General features: G+C 34.1%; 1 protein-coding gene and 1 non-coding gene across 24 annotated transcripts in view; both read right to left on the bottom strand.

Moving 5' to 3' along the window:
- ADGRL2 (adhesion G protein-coupled receptor L2) overlaps nt 1-17,606 on the bottom strand; it is a 619,577-nt gene that overhangs the window by 222,671 nt on the left and 379,300 nt on the right. For all 23 annotated transcript variants that reach the window (XM_072754766.1, XM_072754780.1, XM_072754755.1 and 20 more), the window contains one exon: nt 1,359-1,400. The gene's annotated coding sequence lies outside the window, so the exon portion shown is untranslated. The remainder of the gene's footprint in view (nt 1-1,358; nt 1,401-17,606) is intronic.
- Nucleotides 15,484-15,592, bottom strand: LOC112924526 (U6 spliceosomal RNA). The gene has a single exon (XR_003235908.1). It is a non-coding gene; the product is annotated as a U6 spliceosomal RNA (small nuclear RNA).

Genomic DNA, 17,606 nt, shown 5'->3' on the forward strand with positions numbered 1-17,606 from the left:
GTTTTAAAATGTTTATTTTTTCACACACATATGCCTGACTTCTAGGAGTACTTTTTTATTGGAGTAAAATTAAAGTGACAGCTCTACCCTCATTTAAAATCCTTCATTGTCTTTTTTTTAATACAATTAATTTTCAATTTATATTTTTGGTACCTTCTGAGATTAGATGGAAGGGTTTTTTGCTTTTGTTTTTGCTTTTTAAAAATTGTATGAGATCATTTTGATTCTGCAATTGGCACAAGAGGTATTTCCTCTGCTAAATATATATCCATATTTCATTAATAATAAATACATTGTTTTGAGTAGCCTTTTCAAATAATGCTTTCATTCTGATTATAAAAATAATACACATCTATTATAGGAAATTCAGGAAATGAAAATGGAGTGAAGACTATTAAACCACCCACATTCCCACTGTTCTGTGCACCTTTTGTGAGACTTTTCCCGAGCCTACAGTATGCTCTCAATTCCCTCCTGGATACACACGCATATGTATACACAACATATAATGTACGTATTCTGTGCCCTGCTTTTTCACTTAATAGAACCTTTTGATGTTTGGTTTATCTCAAAGAGATTTTTTTTTTTCAGTGAGAAATTCCTTCTTTTTATAGCAAATACCCAAGACCACTGGAGGAAAAAAAAAAACCCATAGGAGACAGTAATAACTTGCTGGGAAATATCATTTATGTTGACCTTTCCCATTCAATAAAATTAATTTTTATTGTTATTTGAATTGTAAAGAGGTTTTGATTAAGATTAAAACTAAATATTACCTTTTTGCATCATAAAAACATAAAGGCAAGAAAACTATGTGTTTAAACAAAATCATATAGTAGCTAGCTTGCCTAGAAGTTATGATATATGCTCTTAAAAAACAAACATTTTTAAATTCACAGATGCTGCAAAGCCCTGGTCAAACATAAATTACAATCAGTTTTTATGTAACAGTAAAAATTCCAAAGGACTCTGACTCACCCACTCTCAATATGTATCACAGATATGCTTTTTCTTTATGCTCATAGAATATAAACCACATTTATTTCTATATCTGTGTATATTTTAAACTAAATTACCCCAGAAAACAAAATATTGACTACACTGTGTTCAAATGAAATACAACAAAGAAAACAGAAACTTTATATTCCCTCCGAAGAGCCTATAGCATATATGGTCAGAATTTTGCAATGCTTATAGAATTTGAATGCAGCATCCATTTATTTCAAAAGTATAAGCCCCCTTATAATTATTAAATCATTCAATATATTTAGCAAATGCCACTCTGCTTTTATTATAACAATTCACTTTTTCTTGTTTGTGTTGAATGCTATCATATATAGAAAGAGCTCTTTACTTACCATTCTGGGAAAGATGAAATTTATCATTATGCCATAAATACCCTGGAAAGCAAAGAAAATATTATTATTTATTATACCTCCATCCACAGGGGTTCTAACTGTCAAATGTAATGCAGCAGCAGCAAAACAAAAATGAAGTAAATCTACTGCAGAAAACACAAATCAGTGTTCTAAGAATTATTGAACATGTATTACATGCCTTTGGACAGAGCTACTTTAAGATTAAGCAATTGTGATAAGTAGTTTCAAAGTCAAAAATAAAACGTTTTATTTTCCCTATATAAATATTATAGGATTAAGAGAATATTTTCAATGAACTGTTTTTTCTTCTGCCCTTTCACTCAGTGAAATCTTTCATTGATACACATGGAATAGCTACCTAAACTCTTTAAGGGAAAACTAAAGGTCATTCTACTTTCTTGAAGTCACATTAATGACCAGTTGAAAAAAAAAATGTGAGTTAGTTTCCTGTTTGGAATCTTGAACCAGAAATCTGATGTAGGAACTGAGAACCAAAATCAGGAGTCCAAGCTCCTACTTTTTCACACTAAATAAATGATAATAAAGCATTATTTATATTCTTATTTTTTTCTGTTGATTAAAAACAAGGTTCTAATTGCATCACATGATGAGAAATAAAACAAAATTATATTTTAAAAAGCCATTTCCTCCTGAATTTATTGTGCTCTTTAAAAATTTTCAATACTTTCACATTTAATAATTAGTACAAAATAAACTTTCTAATGTCAATAGTTCTAATATAAAGAAACATGTCAGGATGTAAGAAAATCTGCTTTTCTCATATCCTGATTATATTATTACGTATTGGTCATTTTCTATTCCTATATTTATTTATATTTTTAATTTCATAAACTTAATTTGGAGAAAAACATAAGGAGTTCATCTCCCTCAACCCCTCTACCAAAACTAGATGATAGCTAAGGAAATTTAAGTAGATAGCATACTCAGAAAAGAGTTTTTACTTGAATTTTTGGATTCAGGATTATTTTTGAATAAAGTAATTTTGAATAAAAATTATCATGTGTCAAGGTAATCTAATCTTTATTTCTGAAAAAGCTAATGTTTCTATAAATGAGAACTAGCTAAAATTTCAAATGACAAATATATATTTTTAAGTAAGCTCTATACCCACCATAGGGCTTGAACTCATGACCCCAATATCAGGAGTTGCATGCTCTACCAACTGAGCCAGCCAGGTGCCCCTCAAAGGACAAATATTGATGTTCACAGAATTTAGTGACTTTTTTCTGGAGAGTAAAATGAAGATTTGAACTGTGTCCTACTTAGATTTTGACATCAAAGATAACATATTTTTTAGACATTTTTATTCTCAGAGAAACATTTGGGTAGAAAATATGGAAAAAATTCTGTAGTGATCCACGAATTCTGCCTATGAGTGTAGTTTCTTTTAAGAAAACTGTTTTCCTACTTAACTAGAAGTATTAATAATTTATTTTGAAATTTGTATTTATTGATTTTTAATGAAATATTTTAATGTAAAAAATTCTTTAACTTAGAAATACTTTACTGTATGTGGTGCTTATTCCCGAAGAATTATTTATAAAATTTTTGATATTATAATTCATATTTATAATTTCCAAACTGCTACAAAAAAATAAAGAAAGCAAAGTATTTTTAAGCACCAGTTCCTGAAGAGGGCAGCACGTTCTAGATATTATTGAATTCTAAGCTCAAATATGACAGCTTTGGCTTTAGTACACTTTTTTTAAGAACTTGAGGGGAAAAAATTTGATATTTTTTTATAGATGTCTGCTCCCATGATACAATAAACTAGCAGAAATTCTAGGCAGCTGTAGACCAAGGTCAAAACTGTATTTGATTATTAAAAAAGAGAACATTCAAATTAGACACCTAAAGCAGTGTATTTAGAAAGGGAACAACAAAATACTAGTAAGGAGACTTTCTTTCCATGAGGAATGTGTTTTATCTTAATACTGTAGATAACTTTTCCTATTGGCAGCGCATTGACTGTCAAAACTACTAAAGGGGTTAGATTTAATTATCTCACTTCTTGCACATTTCATCTCAATTGCTATGGCAACATTCAGTTGCCTCAGCAGCAATGCACACTTTAATCAGATATTTCCTCCTTATTTCTCTATGAGCCCAAACTGTATAGTCAAATTTACAACCAAGTCCTGATGAATCTGATAACACTTCCTACAATTTAATGGGCAACTTGCCTCCACCCACACATATAAATATTTTCAGAGAGGCTTGTAACTATTGAACAAGTATAAGACTTGATAAGAATATACATTTGGACTTCCCTATTTCACTGATTTTTTCTCTCTTTCTCCCACTATTCCTATATTAGAAGTTTTTGACCAATTTGAAAATCACTCCAGCGAGTCACTACCATGGGCCATCTAACCTCAATAGGAGAGCCAATGAGTAAGGGAAACAACCTCTCTCATTCAAATGCCATCCCTCCTCAAGAAGCCTATTGGATTATTTGCATTTTGTCTGAATATACTTGGAATTGGCACATCAAAGAGCCTCTTTCTATTTCTTGAAAGCAGGTAAGAGAAGGAAGAAAAATAACTGAAGACAAAGCAAAACCTGATGATATAGGAGGAAAATGGTAAAGTATCAGACTTAAACAGAGGGCTAAGCATGAAGAAAATTTAGTCAAGCTTCAGGAATAGTAATTTTAATGAGAAGAAAAAGCATGATGCATTAAATTGTTGATGTCACTTGGGTGAATATTAACCATCTACATTGTTGGACAGGTCATCATTTTAGCATTTTGCAAAAGACTAGAGAAACTCTTGTGGGCATACAAGGAATACTCAAACTGTCTTCAAGTCTGATTTAAAGGATTAGCTTATTATATTTTCATAAATGCTTGGAATTTTTCAAATAATAGCTATATCTTGATTTGATATTATATAATAAATTATTTAGAAACTGTAATTAAAAAGCAAAGTGATCTAAGGTCTTCCTAACAATTTTAGTGGCTGCTAAAATTTGTATTTAGATAGCAAACATTTTATCCTGAAGTTGTGATAGTTCTCTGGTGAGAAATTTAATACCAGTAGCTAACAGTAATATTTCAGCATGACTTTTCAATCACCACTTAGTAATGTATAGTAAAATTTTCATTAATGAAAGCAACCAGAAGGATGCTTTCTGTAGCTGGGTCTACCAGTCTGATATTTTAATAGCAATTTCTAGATTGTATCTTACGTGTTATAGACCGCTAAATATGGCATTCAGTCAATACTGAACCAAACATAAAAAAAGATTACTTAAGGTACAGGTTGTACATATTTTTAACTTTAATTGAGCTGATTATTTTTTTCTAATTTTTTTAATTGAGCTGATTATTAACAGACTACTGTTCAAAATGTGGTTATTGAAAATATAGCTGTTCATTAATGATGAAGTTTGGATGCCATATAACCTTAAGAGTAGCTGAAGGAATAGTAGTTTTTGTTTTTTGTTTTTGTTTTAAAGATTTTATTTATTCATCCATAAGAGACACACACACACACAGAGAGAGAGAGAGAGAGAGAGAGGCAGAGACACAGGCAGAGGGAGAAGCAGGCTCCATGCAGGGAGCCCGATGCAGGGCTCCATCGCAGGGCCCCAGGATCACGCCCCAAGCCAAAGGCAGACTCTCAACCACTGAGCCACCCAGGCGCCCCAGGAACAGTAGTTTAATTAAAAAGAGAAACCTGCAGAGGAAGAGAAGCATGGAACCTATCTTCAAATATTTGAAGGGCTTCTTATAAAAGAGGCAGTATTTTAAAAAAGCAAGACAAATGGTAGAAATTTTAGAGAAGTGGATTCTAGCTCTATATAAAGAAAATTTTAAAACAATTAAAATTGCTCAAATCATGGCTCAAGCTACGAAGCAGTCAGTTCCTTGTCTAGACATATTTCATAAACTGCATACGGACTCTTTATTTCCTGTTGCTTGAATTCTGGGACAACATTGTAGAAAATGTGGTAGAACCACTCCACAGATTTAGGAGTGGGAGTTCAGAGGCGTCACTTCTTAATGAATTTTTCAAGTATCAGTGCTTCGTGTCAGGATGGAAAGCTAGCAATGATCTGCAAAGAGCATAGTCAGCAGCAAGTTTGCAAATCCTACTCTGGAGAAATGGTCTAAATGAGAAAAACAAACAGTTCTTAGTGAAGAGTTATCTAAAACCTCCAAGGAGACATGTAAATCGGTCCTAATTGGCACTCTTTCAAGAACCTCAATAGATGCCAGGGAGTGACTAGGGGTGAAGAATGAGTTTCCCTTTCAGTCTTGACTTGGCTCTTCTACCTCGAGCTGGGGTGCTGCCAGACAATGTGTATGCCGCTGACTACGTTAGACTGGTTCTCTAGATGAAAGGATTATTTTGGCACTATCCTCAAACTCTATATTCACTTAAGAAATAATAATTGCTCAATTAAGGGTCCAGAGCTTTTTTTCCTGCACCTAGAGAAATTAAAACTTGAAGAGAAAATTGCACACAATATGAGAATGTTCATCTTCGCCATGATTGCTGAATAAGATAAGGGAAAGTTGTAACTAATTTGAAGATGATAAATATACGGAAATTGCTGTTTCTTGAATCAAAGCAATGGGCACGCTTTGTGATCAGATCCTATAAAGTGCTAGTTTATGTTAATTGGAAATAAACTCTTTTTACTTGGTTGGATTTTTGAAACTTCCTGGTGTGATCCTGCTCTCAAATCATATTGAGGGGAACAAGAGGCCCACAAAAGGTCTTGCATTCTATCTAACCCGAATGTACTCTAGCGCTGCTGTTTGGAACATGAGATCTTTTGAGGAATGACGGTCTACCAGAAGCATCTGTTTCTATCCAAAGAGCTGGTGGCTAGTTTTGCAACTGTAAGGAAAGCTAACTTTAATTCTAACGCTCAAAGAATATGGGATGTTACATACTCCCTCCTGCTCCTCCGGGCTTCTTCAAATCAAGCCTTTATATTAACTTATGTTGTTTAAAATTCTATCTGGTGAGGTTTTGCTGGCAAATGGTCTTGAAACTTGTTTCCTAACTGCTCATCCACAAAAGCTTTTACTAGCCAATTCCATTTGGTTGGCTATACTCCAAAACAGTCTCTGGTGAACGAAAACATTATCTACAGAGAAACAGAAACTTCCATGGCACCCTGGAGGAACTTTTTGATCCAAAAGACACTACTAGTAAACCAAAGTGTCATTGCAAATTCATGAACATTTCCTTATGTCATGAAAAGCAGTAGGAGGAAAGGGCTGCATTTGTGCAATGGCTCTTCCATGTGTGTAAACCTAGTCCTCAACTTGAGATCAAAGACTGTCTTCAATCAACAAGTATTTATTTAGTGCATACCATGTCTGAAGCTTAAAGAGTCAGAGAAGGACAAATAGGAGCTATTTTAAAATTGTACTATTTGTTGAATGAATGAAGAAAGACCTATTGCTGTCCTATAAAAAACCTTAATCAGCGATGAGATTCTAAAGTTAACACGAAACAAAGCACAGTATCTCTGTCTTGTCTCTATCAGTTAAAATGTTTAATCTATTTTATGCCACAGAAGGTTTTAATGTATTTCAACAGCCAATTACTCCCCTCATTTAAGTAGTTTTAACAATAGTAAAAAAGCACAAATCATGTTGCTTTGCATGATATGGGCCCTGTAGCTCTACATCTGCCCATTTGCACTTCTTGTCTATGGAGCATAAGGTATCTCTACTGAACCGTTACTGTTCTGATTGTGAGCTTAATGAAGGCAGGGAAAGTCTGTGTTTTTGCTTGCTTTCTGGCCAGTGCAACAGTGCCTGGTAACTGATAATAAGCATTCAGAAAATGATTATTCAATAAATCATAAATAAATAATACATAAGAAGAATGAAATGGTATTGACCTAAATGCAAGATTGTTCAGGAAGGTTAGTGTGGTTTGGAATGGTGTTAGTTTGATGGAAGATATGGGATTTTTCCATGGGTCCTTCAGAAATAGATAAAATTTAGATAGCAGGGGGGAGGGAGGAAATAAGGTATTTCTAGTGGTGTTAAGATTATAAGCAAAGGGATTGTTTGGATGCAGAGATATTAATGAAAGGATTTCATTCTTCTTGCTGGAACTGTGCGTTGGGTTATGGGTTAGTGATTTTGGTTGGTTCAGATTAATGGATATTGTACAGTGGTGTTTCTCAACCTTTAATTTGCATTCTTGGGGATTTTTTTAAACTGCACACTCTAATTTAGTAGGTCTGGATTGAGGTGTGACATTATCTATTTCTAACAAGTCCCAGGTGATGTTGGTGCTAGTGCTCTACTCTGAATTGCGAGGCTGTGGAGGATCCTTAAAGCTAGACACAGTCGTTTGGGCTTGATACAGCAGGTATTTGAAGACTACTCTATGTTCTCCAGTAGTTATAGCGTGATTAAAACTGCGTTTAAGAAGATTAGTGTGTCAATCTTATGAAAAGTATGCTAAAGAAAAGAGAATGTGGATATAGGAAAACCAGCTGGGAGGCTGTCTTACACTTTATCTGCATATTTCACAGATTTGGTTTTCAATTACCTGTTGATTGATTAGTTTGTGTGGACATGGTCAATTCAAAACTACTTTCTCAGTGGAATAACTGCGCCCACTGACTTTTTTGAAAACAAGTCAAGTTTGGGTAAAACACATGGGGAATTCATGAATGCTCTTCCCTTCCTCTCCATCTGGAAAAACTGCATTCCTTATTAAAAATAGTTGAAATGTTAGCTCCTCTGTTCTTATCATACTATAAAATTGTAATTATGCCCTCACATTGTATGTCTCAGACTCTGATCTTATTATATCATAAAGATAATAATAATAATAATTAGCAATAGTAGTACAACTAGTGTTTTTTGAGTGCTTATTAGTAGTGCCAGGCAAATTGCTAAGTTTTATAATTAAATCCTTATAACAATGCTGTGAGGAATACTGCTATTATCATCCCCATTTCTACAGTTGGAAAAAAGAGTACTTGCATGTCTTGATATGGCGTTAGCTACATGCCAATAAATATATTTATTCAGAGAATGATTAGTCAAGACGTATTTTAAGAAATCACTGATTTCTTTTTTTTTTTTTATTTCTAAAATTTATTTGAGAGAAAGAGAAAGCAAGTGAGGAAGCATGAGCAGGGGTGGGGAGAGGGAAGGAGAAGCAGACTCCTCACTGAGCAGGGAGCCTGATGTGGGACTTGATCCCAGGACCTCAGAACCATGACCTGAGCCAAAGGCAGATGCTTAACTGACCAAGGCCCCCAGGTGTCCCCAAATCACTGATTTCTTAATGTAGCTTCTATTTTTGCTTGCTATCTTTGTTTTTGTTCCTTGGTCTCAAATAATTATAACAGATAGGAATTTGTGAGTGTTTCCTATGTCCTAGGTACTACTTTATGCAATTTACATGTGTTGTCTCATTCAATGCTCATAATAACCCTATGATGTAGATGTAATTATTACTCTTGTTTTACATATGAAGAAAGTGAGGCACAAAGAGATTAAATAATTTGTCTAAGTTTCCGTATATAGAGCAGAAATGTAGTCTGAACCCACTACACTGTGTTACTACTGACCTTGGTCTAACTTGTCTTTAGTAACATGGAATTTTGAGTGTTTTCTTAAGTGAACACTGTAAATTTCTTCAAGTCATAATATTTGTGAAAAGTTAATTTTCTCACAAGAAAGAGTCCATGAAATGGAAGAGGTCATATTGTTATATTTTTGCTTCCATTAGTATATCACAAGCCTGACCAAGAGGAACTCCCCAAGATTGGCAGACATTTAGACATGGGAATTTTTTTTTTTTTTCAGTGAAAGGGTAGCAAATCTCAGATAACCTGGGTCCCTATACTCCTCACCTCTCCAGTCATACTCTAAATCCCTCATGCCTGCAACTTAATTCCACAAAAGAATAATAAGTATTCTCCAAATAGGGAAAGGAATATTCAAAAGATAATCTCCTTTAAACTTTTTTTTTTGGCTTTAGGGAAAGCTTGTGAGGTGAATAATGATAATCTTTCAGATGTTTTAAATGCCAGATAGGATAAAAATTATTACTTGATTGCCTATCTAAACTAGCATTCAGACACAAGTAGAATATCATATTCCACATGAGCTTAATATTCTGAATTTTTAATATTTAAATTTCAAATGGAAAAATTGATATTACAATGTCATAACTTCTGAAAATATGCACTTGCATATTTTATTATAAATAAAATTATCTGATTTTCCCAAGTTCCCAATGTATTTTTGAGTGTATCCTTTTTTTATTTTTTATTTTTTGTAATTTGAGAGAGAACATGAGCAAGGGGAGAGACAGAGGGCGAGGGCGAGGGAGAGGCAGACTTTCCTGCTGAGCGGGGAGCTGGGGTCCATCCCAGGACCCGGGACCATGACCTGAGCCCAAGGCAGATGCTTAACAGACTGAGCCACCCAGGTGCCCCGAGCATATCCATTTTTGAGAACACATTCAACTTACACTTCATAAATTTACTTGCTCTTCTGAATTTGGCTGTGTCTGTTGCACACGCAGACACTGATAACATTGAATAGATACAGTGATCTCTGTAGCTCTATCTTAGGTTTCTCCTCATCCATGACCTGAATGGCCATTTCCTGCTGGAAATTTACTTCAAATCCATGCAGGGAGAGAACACTGCAATCTATTATTTGCCACACTATTTAGAAATAGTTGTATTACAGTAACGTAAGTAAATACAAAAATGCTATCTATCCGCATATTATTTCTAAGTTTTCTGCCCCAAGGAAGTATCATACTTTTCTGTTTACATAATATTCATTTATGTTTTAATACCTATCTTAGAGATTTGGCTCCTTCCTACTGAAGTACATAAAAAGATGTTTAACATTTAAACAAAAGAAAACAGAAAGCCGTAACTACAACCATTAGTACGAAACATTTGAGAAGTCTTAATCATTTTCACTGGAACCCGCATAAAGCATAATTTTTTTTAAAATTTTTTTCCTTCTTTATTTTTATTTTTATTTTTTTCCTTCTTTATTTTTAAATGGAGGGTCCTGCATTCTATACTTCAGATTGTATTATAAAAATCATGAAATACAAATGACCTTTCTATAAGCTGAATACTGTTTTAGGATTATGAGAACATTTAATGGAAGATATTGAATTTGAATTTTTTAAAAGTTATTTTCTTTTTTTAAACTTATTTCCTTACTTTGAAACAATTTCAAATCACAAAAATGTTGTGACTGCAGTACAAATAACATTGTTCCTGAATGATCTGAAAGTAATGACAACCCATTACTCCTGAATACTTGAACACATTTTCTCCACAAACAAGGACATTTTTCTTTATAAATGAAATACAGCCACCAAAATCAGAAAATTGATACACCATTATCATATGATCCTCAGACTACATTTAAGTTTTGCTGCTTGTTTCAAAATACTCTTGATAGCCAAAGTATCCAGTCTAGAATCAAGCAGTGCATTTCGTTATTATGCCTCTTTAGTCTCTTTTAATCTAGATTTCTTCAATTTTCCCATTATTTCCATGGATTTTTAAAAAAAATTACAATTAGTTATTTTGCAAATGCTCCTCAGTTTAGGTTTGTCTACTGCTTTCTTATTACTGAATTTAAACTATCTGTGTTTGCAGAATTGTTAAAGTAATGTGTTCATCTTACAGTATCCTATCATTTGGTACATTACTGTGATAACTGTTAGTATTAACTCATTTTTAAGGTGATCAATGCAAAAATAATTTTTGTAAGTATATTGTGGAGAAGTACATTAACTGCCCTTTTTAAAAGATTTTATTTATTTATTCATGAGAGACACAGAGAGAAAGAGAGAGGCAGAGACACAGGCAGAGGGAGAAGCAGGCTCCATGCAGGGAGCTGGACATGGGACTCCATCCGGGGACCCCAGGATCACGCCCTGGGCTGAAGGCAGACGCTAAAGCGTTGAATAACTTTCAACTTACTTACTTATGTCAGTATGAACTCATGGATATCCATTTTATCCAATAGGTTGTAATCTGCTGTTATTATTATTCTTATCCACTTTGATCTTCAAATAGTCTCATATATGGGCAGTGTGATCCTTTCTAATCTGACTTCTTTGACATTTCCCTGGCATTGTTTTGAATATTTTCATATTTATGTCACAATAAGATAGGCTCTTTTTCATGCCCCAGCTCTACAAACAGCTCTTCTCCAAGCAGTCCTAGTTTCTTTTATTCAGAAATGTTATTTAGAAACCAAGATTTGGGAGGTAGGTGTGCCTGTTGCTTTGGGTGTGTGATTGTTCTCAGGATCTGGAATTAAGGAAATATATGTAGGAAAAATTCATCTATCTATCATCTATTTTTACACACACATATATATATATTAACATATATCTATATCCATACACTAGGAGTTCACACTGATATGTCAGTTTTTAAACCAATACCACAGGATCCAACAGTTTCTCTCTTTTTATATTTGTAACTACTTTCTTCAATAATAAAATCCCTAACTCCCAATTATCCTTAATATATTTATTTATTTGATCAATTTCTTTATGTATATCCAATGTCCTATTGCTGCTAAACATCCCAGTCCTCCTCCCCTACCCCCAGATGCACCCCCAAGCGCTCTTCTCATCCTTTTTATTTTATTTTATTTTATTTATTTTATTTTATTTTATTTTATTTATTTATTCATGAGAGACACAGAGAGAGAGAGAGGCAGAGACACAGAGGAGAAGCAGGCTCCGGGAGCCCAATGTGGGACTCGATCCCGGGACCCTGGGATCATGCACTGGGTGGAAGGCAGGGGCTAAACCACTGAGCCACCCAGGCGTCCCTCTTCTTATCCTTCTTGAGCCCAACATTGCTCTTCAGGCTACTGAGGCTCTCCCCTCCTACACTCTCTATGGGTGCTAACCTTACTTGTCCTCCTCTAATGAGTTTAGGACTAAATTCTTTAGGAAAGAGAAGGGAAGATGGAAAGGAAGATGAAAAGGAAGAGAATGAGAATTTTCAGTAGTTTTAAATTATTTATATGCTGTGTAGACTCTAATGCTATTGCATATTACATATTTAATTGAAAACTCTTCTTATTGAGAAACTAAAAACAAGATAACAAGTCTACTTTAGTTAACTAGATTTTACATATTGGACAAATATTTATTGAGTACCTACTCTGTGCCAATATAAATAATTTTTAGTAAAAACCCAATTAACTGAAGTTCTCAATTAATCAATATATTTTACTTACTTGCTTTTCAGGGAAATTGGCCAATTAAAAGAAATCACATCCAAATTGAGGATTTATTCCAAACAAGGTCAGTCATAAAGTCAGTATGGATTTTACTATAAGTCCCATGAAATATATTATACTATATAAAAGTGATATTCAGAATTATGACCCTGAAAAGGAATATAAAACTCAATCACAATCTAAATAACGTTAGAAATATTTTCAGCAAATGTTGTTTTATTCTGTTAATCATAAAACCATATTCCCCATACAACCAATTTCTAGTTTATTTATTCATTCAACAAATATTTAGGAAGCATCTATATGTGTCAGGCACTGTTTAAGAAAATAAAAATCTATTGAAATTCTTGTTCTGATGGAGTTTAGCATGTAGTGAGTGAAAAAAAGACAAACAGGCAATATGTGCTATTCCAGGTTATTATAAATGCAATGAAAAAAAAAATAAAGCTAGGGGAGCTGCCTTAGCAGATGGTTAGTTTAGATTTTCCTTGCCATCAGTTTGTCATTTATCCAATGAGATTCTTTCTCAACATGAGAAATATATTGTTCTCATATTTGCTGGTTTTCTTTAGTGTGTTTGAGTCAAATTTATTGTGAACTCTTAGTTATATATCTAAATCACTTTGCACACTGGACAGATATCAATCAAGATAGTAAATAGGGGAAGGTAAAAGGTCAAGAGAGTTATTTGGGGGAAGCAGTTTGAGTGGGTTTTTAAAAAAGGAAACTTTCTTATACTGCTTCTGTTTTCTAAGTGAGTTAAGATATCCTCATAATGTTAAAAAGCTTATTTTTGTTAAAAAATATTTTCACAGTAGCTATTCACTATTTGAATTATACTTCAAATAGTATGCTGTTAGAGCTTATGTATCCTTGAACAAGAATGAATGGAAAATGAAGTGAAAATGAAGTGATTGAGGTAGACAAAAATCTGAAAATCTTTCTATTGTTCATTATCGTTATTTCCAGATATGTATATTTTACTAACTCCCACAAATGGTGACTATTTTAACTACCACAAAGAGTGACTCTACTTTAATACTTTAAGTAGTGGGGAGGCCTGGGTGGCTCAGCGGTTGAGCATCTGCCTTTGGCTCAGGTCGTGATCCCGGGGTTCCAGTTCGAGTCCCGCATCCGGCTCCCCGCAGGGAGCCTGCTTCTCCCTCTGCCTGTGTCTCTGCCTCTCTGTGTCTGTCATGAATAAATAAATAAAATCTTAAGTGATAATAATAATAATTGAAATTGTGGATATGGCCCAAAAGCCATCTATTATTGTCAAGCAAAATTTGGTATTTTATTCCTAAGCTCAACAGATATCTGTCCACTCCTATGTTTGTGTTATAAGTTTAAAGAATTGATAATATCAGTTTAACAGAAAGAAAAGTTAAAAAATGAAAGTGGTTACATTCTAGGATAGATTAGTAAATAGAAGTCAGTAGCACTTATATGTAAAAGAAACAGCACTGGACAGGAATTTTGAAACTTGATTTGAACTCTTCCTAGTTCTTGTTGGGTAATTTTGGGCAAATAACCTCTACTTTGTATATTTCTTTTTTTTTTTTTTAAAGATTTTATTTATTTATTCTTGAGAGACAGAGAGAGAGGCAGAGACACAGGCAGAGGGGGAAGGAGAAGCAGGCTCCATGCTGGGTTTGGCTGCCCACGTGGGACTCAAACCCAGGACCCCGGGATCACGACCTGAGCCGAAGGCAGATGTTCAACCACTGAGGCACCCAGGCGTCCCCAACCCCTACTTTTTTATCTCCAGTCTTCTCTCTGGAAAAACGAAGATGGTCTTAGTGTCTAAAGTCACCACTTAGAAACAAGATCCTAGAGTTAAAACAAACAAACCAACCCGATAAAAGAAAAATGCCAGCCTCCTGTGTTTTGACACATACACTTTCTTCCACTACACACACACATACTACTAAAAGAAAAACTATTTTTCAGTCAAATAAGAGAATATGTTGAATACTCAATTATTAAAATTCCTATTCACTAAGATTAGTGTTCTGTTAGTTTCAATCCTTTCAAAAATTACAATAATCCTCTCAAATGATTATATTTGAGAGAAAAAAAGGATGGGAGAAATCGTTACATTATATTTCTCTTTTGATCTTTATTTTTTTGATAGGATTCACAAAAGATGTCTACATTTTAATCATTTAGACTTTCCATATATGCAAAAATACATTTTATGAAAAAAATCCTGATACATTATATATTGTTTCTCAAATAAATAATAATGTACAAGGTTGAATTAGTTTGCTTATTCTCAGAGATAAGAGGATCCAAAATAACGTTTATACTATTTAAATTATAGAAAAAATCAATAATAAGTTTTATTAACTATAATAATACCGTGACTTTTACGTAACACATTTATTCATGGTAAAGAATACTTTACAAAATATGCATGTGATTTTTCTAGTTCATTTTCTTTTTAATTTAAAAAATTTATTTATTTATTCACGAGAGACAGAGAGAGAGAGAGGCAGAGACACAGGCAGAGGGAGAAGCAGGCTCCATGCAGGGATCCCGACGTGGGACTCAATCCTGGGACCCCAGGATCACAACCTGGGCTGAAGGCAGCGCTAAACTGCTGAGCCACTTTGGCTGCCCTCTAGTTCATTTTCAAATGTATTTTATAGTTTCAAAAGTGTATTTCTTTTACTCATTTTGCCTCCATAATATTTGGCATCTGATAACTTTCAATTTTAATGAATTATTCCTTTTTAATGTACCAGTTTAGTATATATATTATATACACATATATGCAAAGGCACAATGTTCACTAGTAAGGACCTTACAATCAGTATTTAATTTTATTTATTTGTATTTTTTTATATGGAATGCTTCAGGAATTTACATGGCATCCTTTGTGCAGGGGCCATGATAGTCTTTTCTGTATCATTCCAGTTTTTAGTATATGTGCTGCCACAGTGAACACTATGGTATTTTAGAAATCAAAACCAAAACAAAAAACTTTCCGTAAAATAATCAGAATATGCAAAAACTACCACTGATATTATTCACTTTTATTTATTCTTGTGCATTATAATATTCTATAATAAGTTCCATTTTATTTTATTTATTTTTTTAATCAAGCAGTACCTGAATCCACTAAAAAATTTCCTCTGACATACTGACATGCTTTTATACCCCTATCTAAATTGATGAGCATCGGAATACTCATGTTTTTTGGCCTTAAGCCGTTTTATAAGGTAAACAAAGTCACACGAGTATTTGTTAAAACCTCAACTACTAAACCAGCGAACTATCCAGTGGATGACAAATTTGAATGGGAGGGAAAAGCAGCTCAGAGACCTTATTAGCTGGCTGGTACAATATACATAAAATGAGCAGCCTAGAAACACAGGATAGTGGTATTTATGTTGCAGTGATATTTGTTGTAAAGGTACATTCCCCCCTTAAAGATCCAGAAATGCTATTTATGTTTTTTTCACATAAATTTATATTCAAAGGTAGAACCCAATTAGCTGTCACAGGGATATTTTAAGAATGAATTGAAATCATATTTATAAAATTAGCACTGTGTCCTAAGGGCTCAGCTCTGTTTTAAGTGCATTCATCTTCACAACAACACTGCACATATTAGGTTGAGCCATATGAAATTGCCATTTCTGTGGGTGACAAATAGTTGCATATCAGCAAAATTCTATTTCGACCTCATACTATTGTTTCAGGTTACAAAGGTAGAAACCGAGGACAGTGGTTAAGTAATCTGCCCAAGGAGAATCATTGTTTTTCTCATCTTACAATTGAGAAAGCTGATGTTTAAGGAAGAACAAGCAACTTTTCCAAGGATATGCAGCTACCTGCCTCTCAGGGAGTTAGATCAAGAGAGATTATATCTGCTTATGTACTTTGTAAATTTCATATTGCTAAAAATGTTCAACTATTTGTGCTGTTAATATAAAATCTTCTCTTCCTGCTGTCATACCGGGTCTTTCATTCTCCCATAACCAAGGATTACCAGGAAATGATGCCTTTAGTTATCAAGATAAAAAGGCTATCTTATTTACTATCTTCTGAGATGTTCCCTCTCCAAAGTGGCAGGGTGACTGCAATCATCCATCCGTGCCCTTTCTGTTATCAACTCAGTGGTAAATGATTAAGGTGCTAAAGTACTTCGGTTTGTTCTAAATTATTCTCCATGATGTCCTTGGGACAAATGAGGTGCAAGGGCTATTGGAGATAACATAAAAACATTCATGAAACATCATCATTTCTAAAGTAGCACACAAAATAAACTTCAAACATAATTTCACATGATTTAATTTGAGCTGGAACCAGGGACATTTTAGAAAGTATATACGGCAGCAGAAAAAAAAAAAAAACCACAAACAAACAACAACAAAAAAAAAAACACAAAAAAACCTAAGTAGGGACATCTGACTCTTCTCTCTCTCCCCCCCCCCCCACTCTATTTCTGTCAATGCCCCTGTAATAAGTTAGGCACTTGGAGACATTATCTTTGAGCAGCATTTGGTGCACTGCGCTAAGGGAGAGGCTGTCTTTAGCCTTGGCATGGAGATCTTTCTTAGCAACACGTACTGGGTGTGCTACTCCAATGAAGTACTTAAATACCATTAGTGGTTTCCTTGTAAAACTGAGGCTGCAACAGTTACAGTTTATCTCAATGGTTTGCCTGGACACAGAGGGTGTAGTAGTCACCAGCGCCTGCCAGTCAACCTGCATGTGAAACCAGACTCAACCTGTATTTGAAATCTCTGCCACATAACTGCCCATGTGACTTTGGGCAAGCTTCTGCACATCTCTGTACATCGGTTTCTCGTAGGAAACATATTAGTTCCCACCTATATAATTTAGAAGTATTTTAAATGGGATAATGCTCACAGTGTTTAGAACATTGCCAAACAAGCTCAGCATTTAAATAGGTATTGATTTCTCATGAAATTTTGAGCATATCTTAATTTAAC

Source organism: Vulpes vulpes, chromosome 3, assembly GCF_048418805.1.
Source record: "Vulpes vulpes isolate BD-2025 chromosome 3, VulVul3, whole genome shotgun sequence".
Lineage (NCBI taxonomy): Eukaryota > Metazoa > Chordata > Mammalia > Carnivora > Canidae > Vulpes > Vulpes vulpes.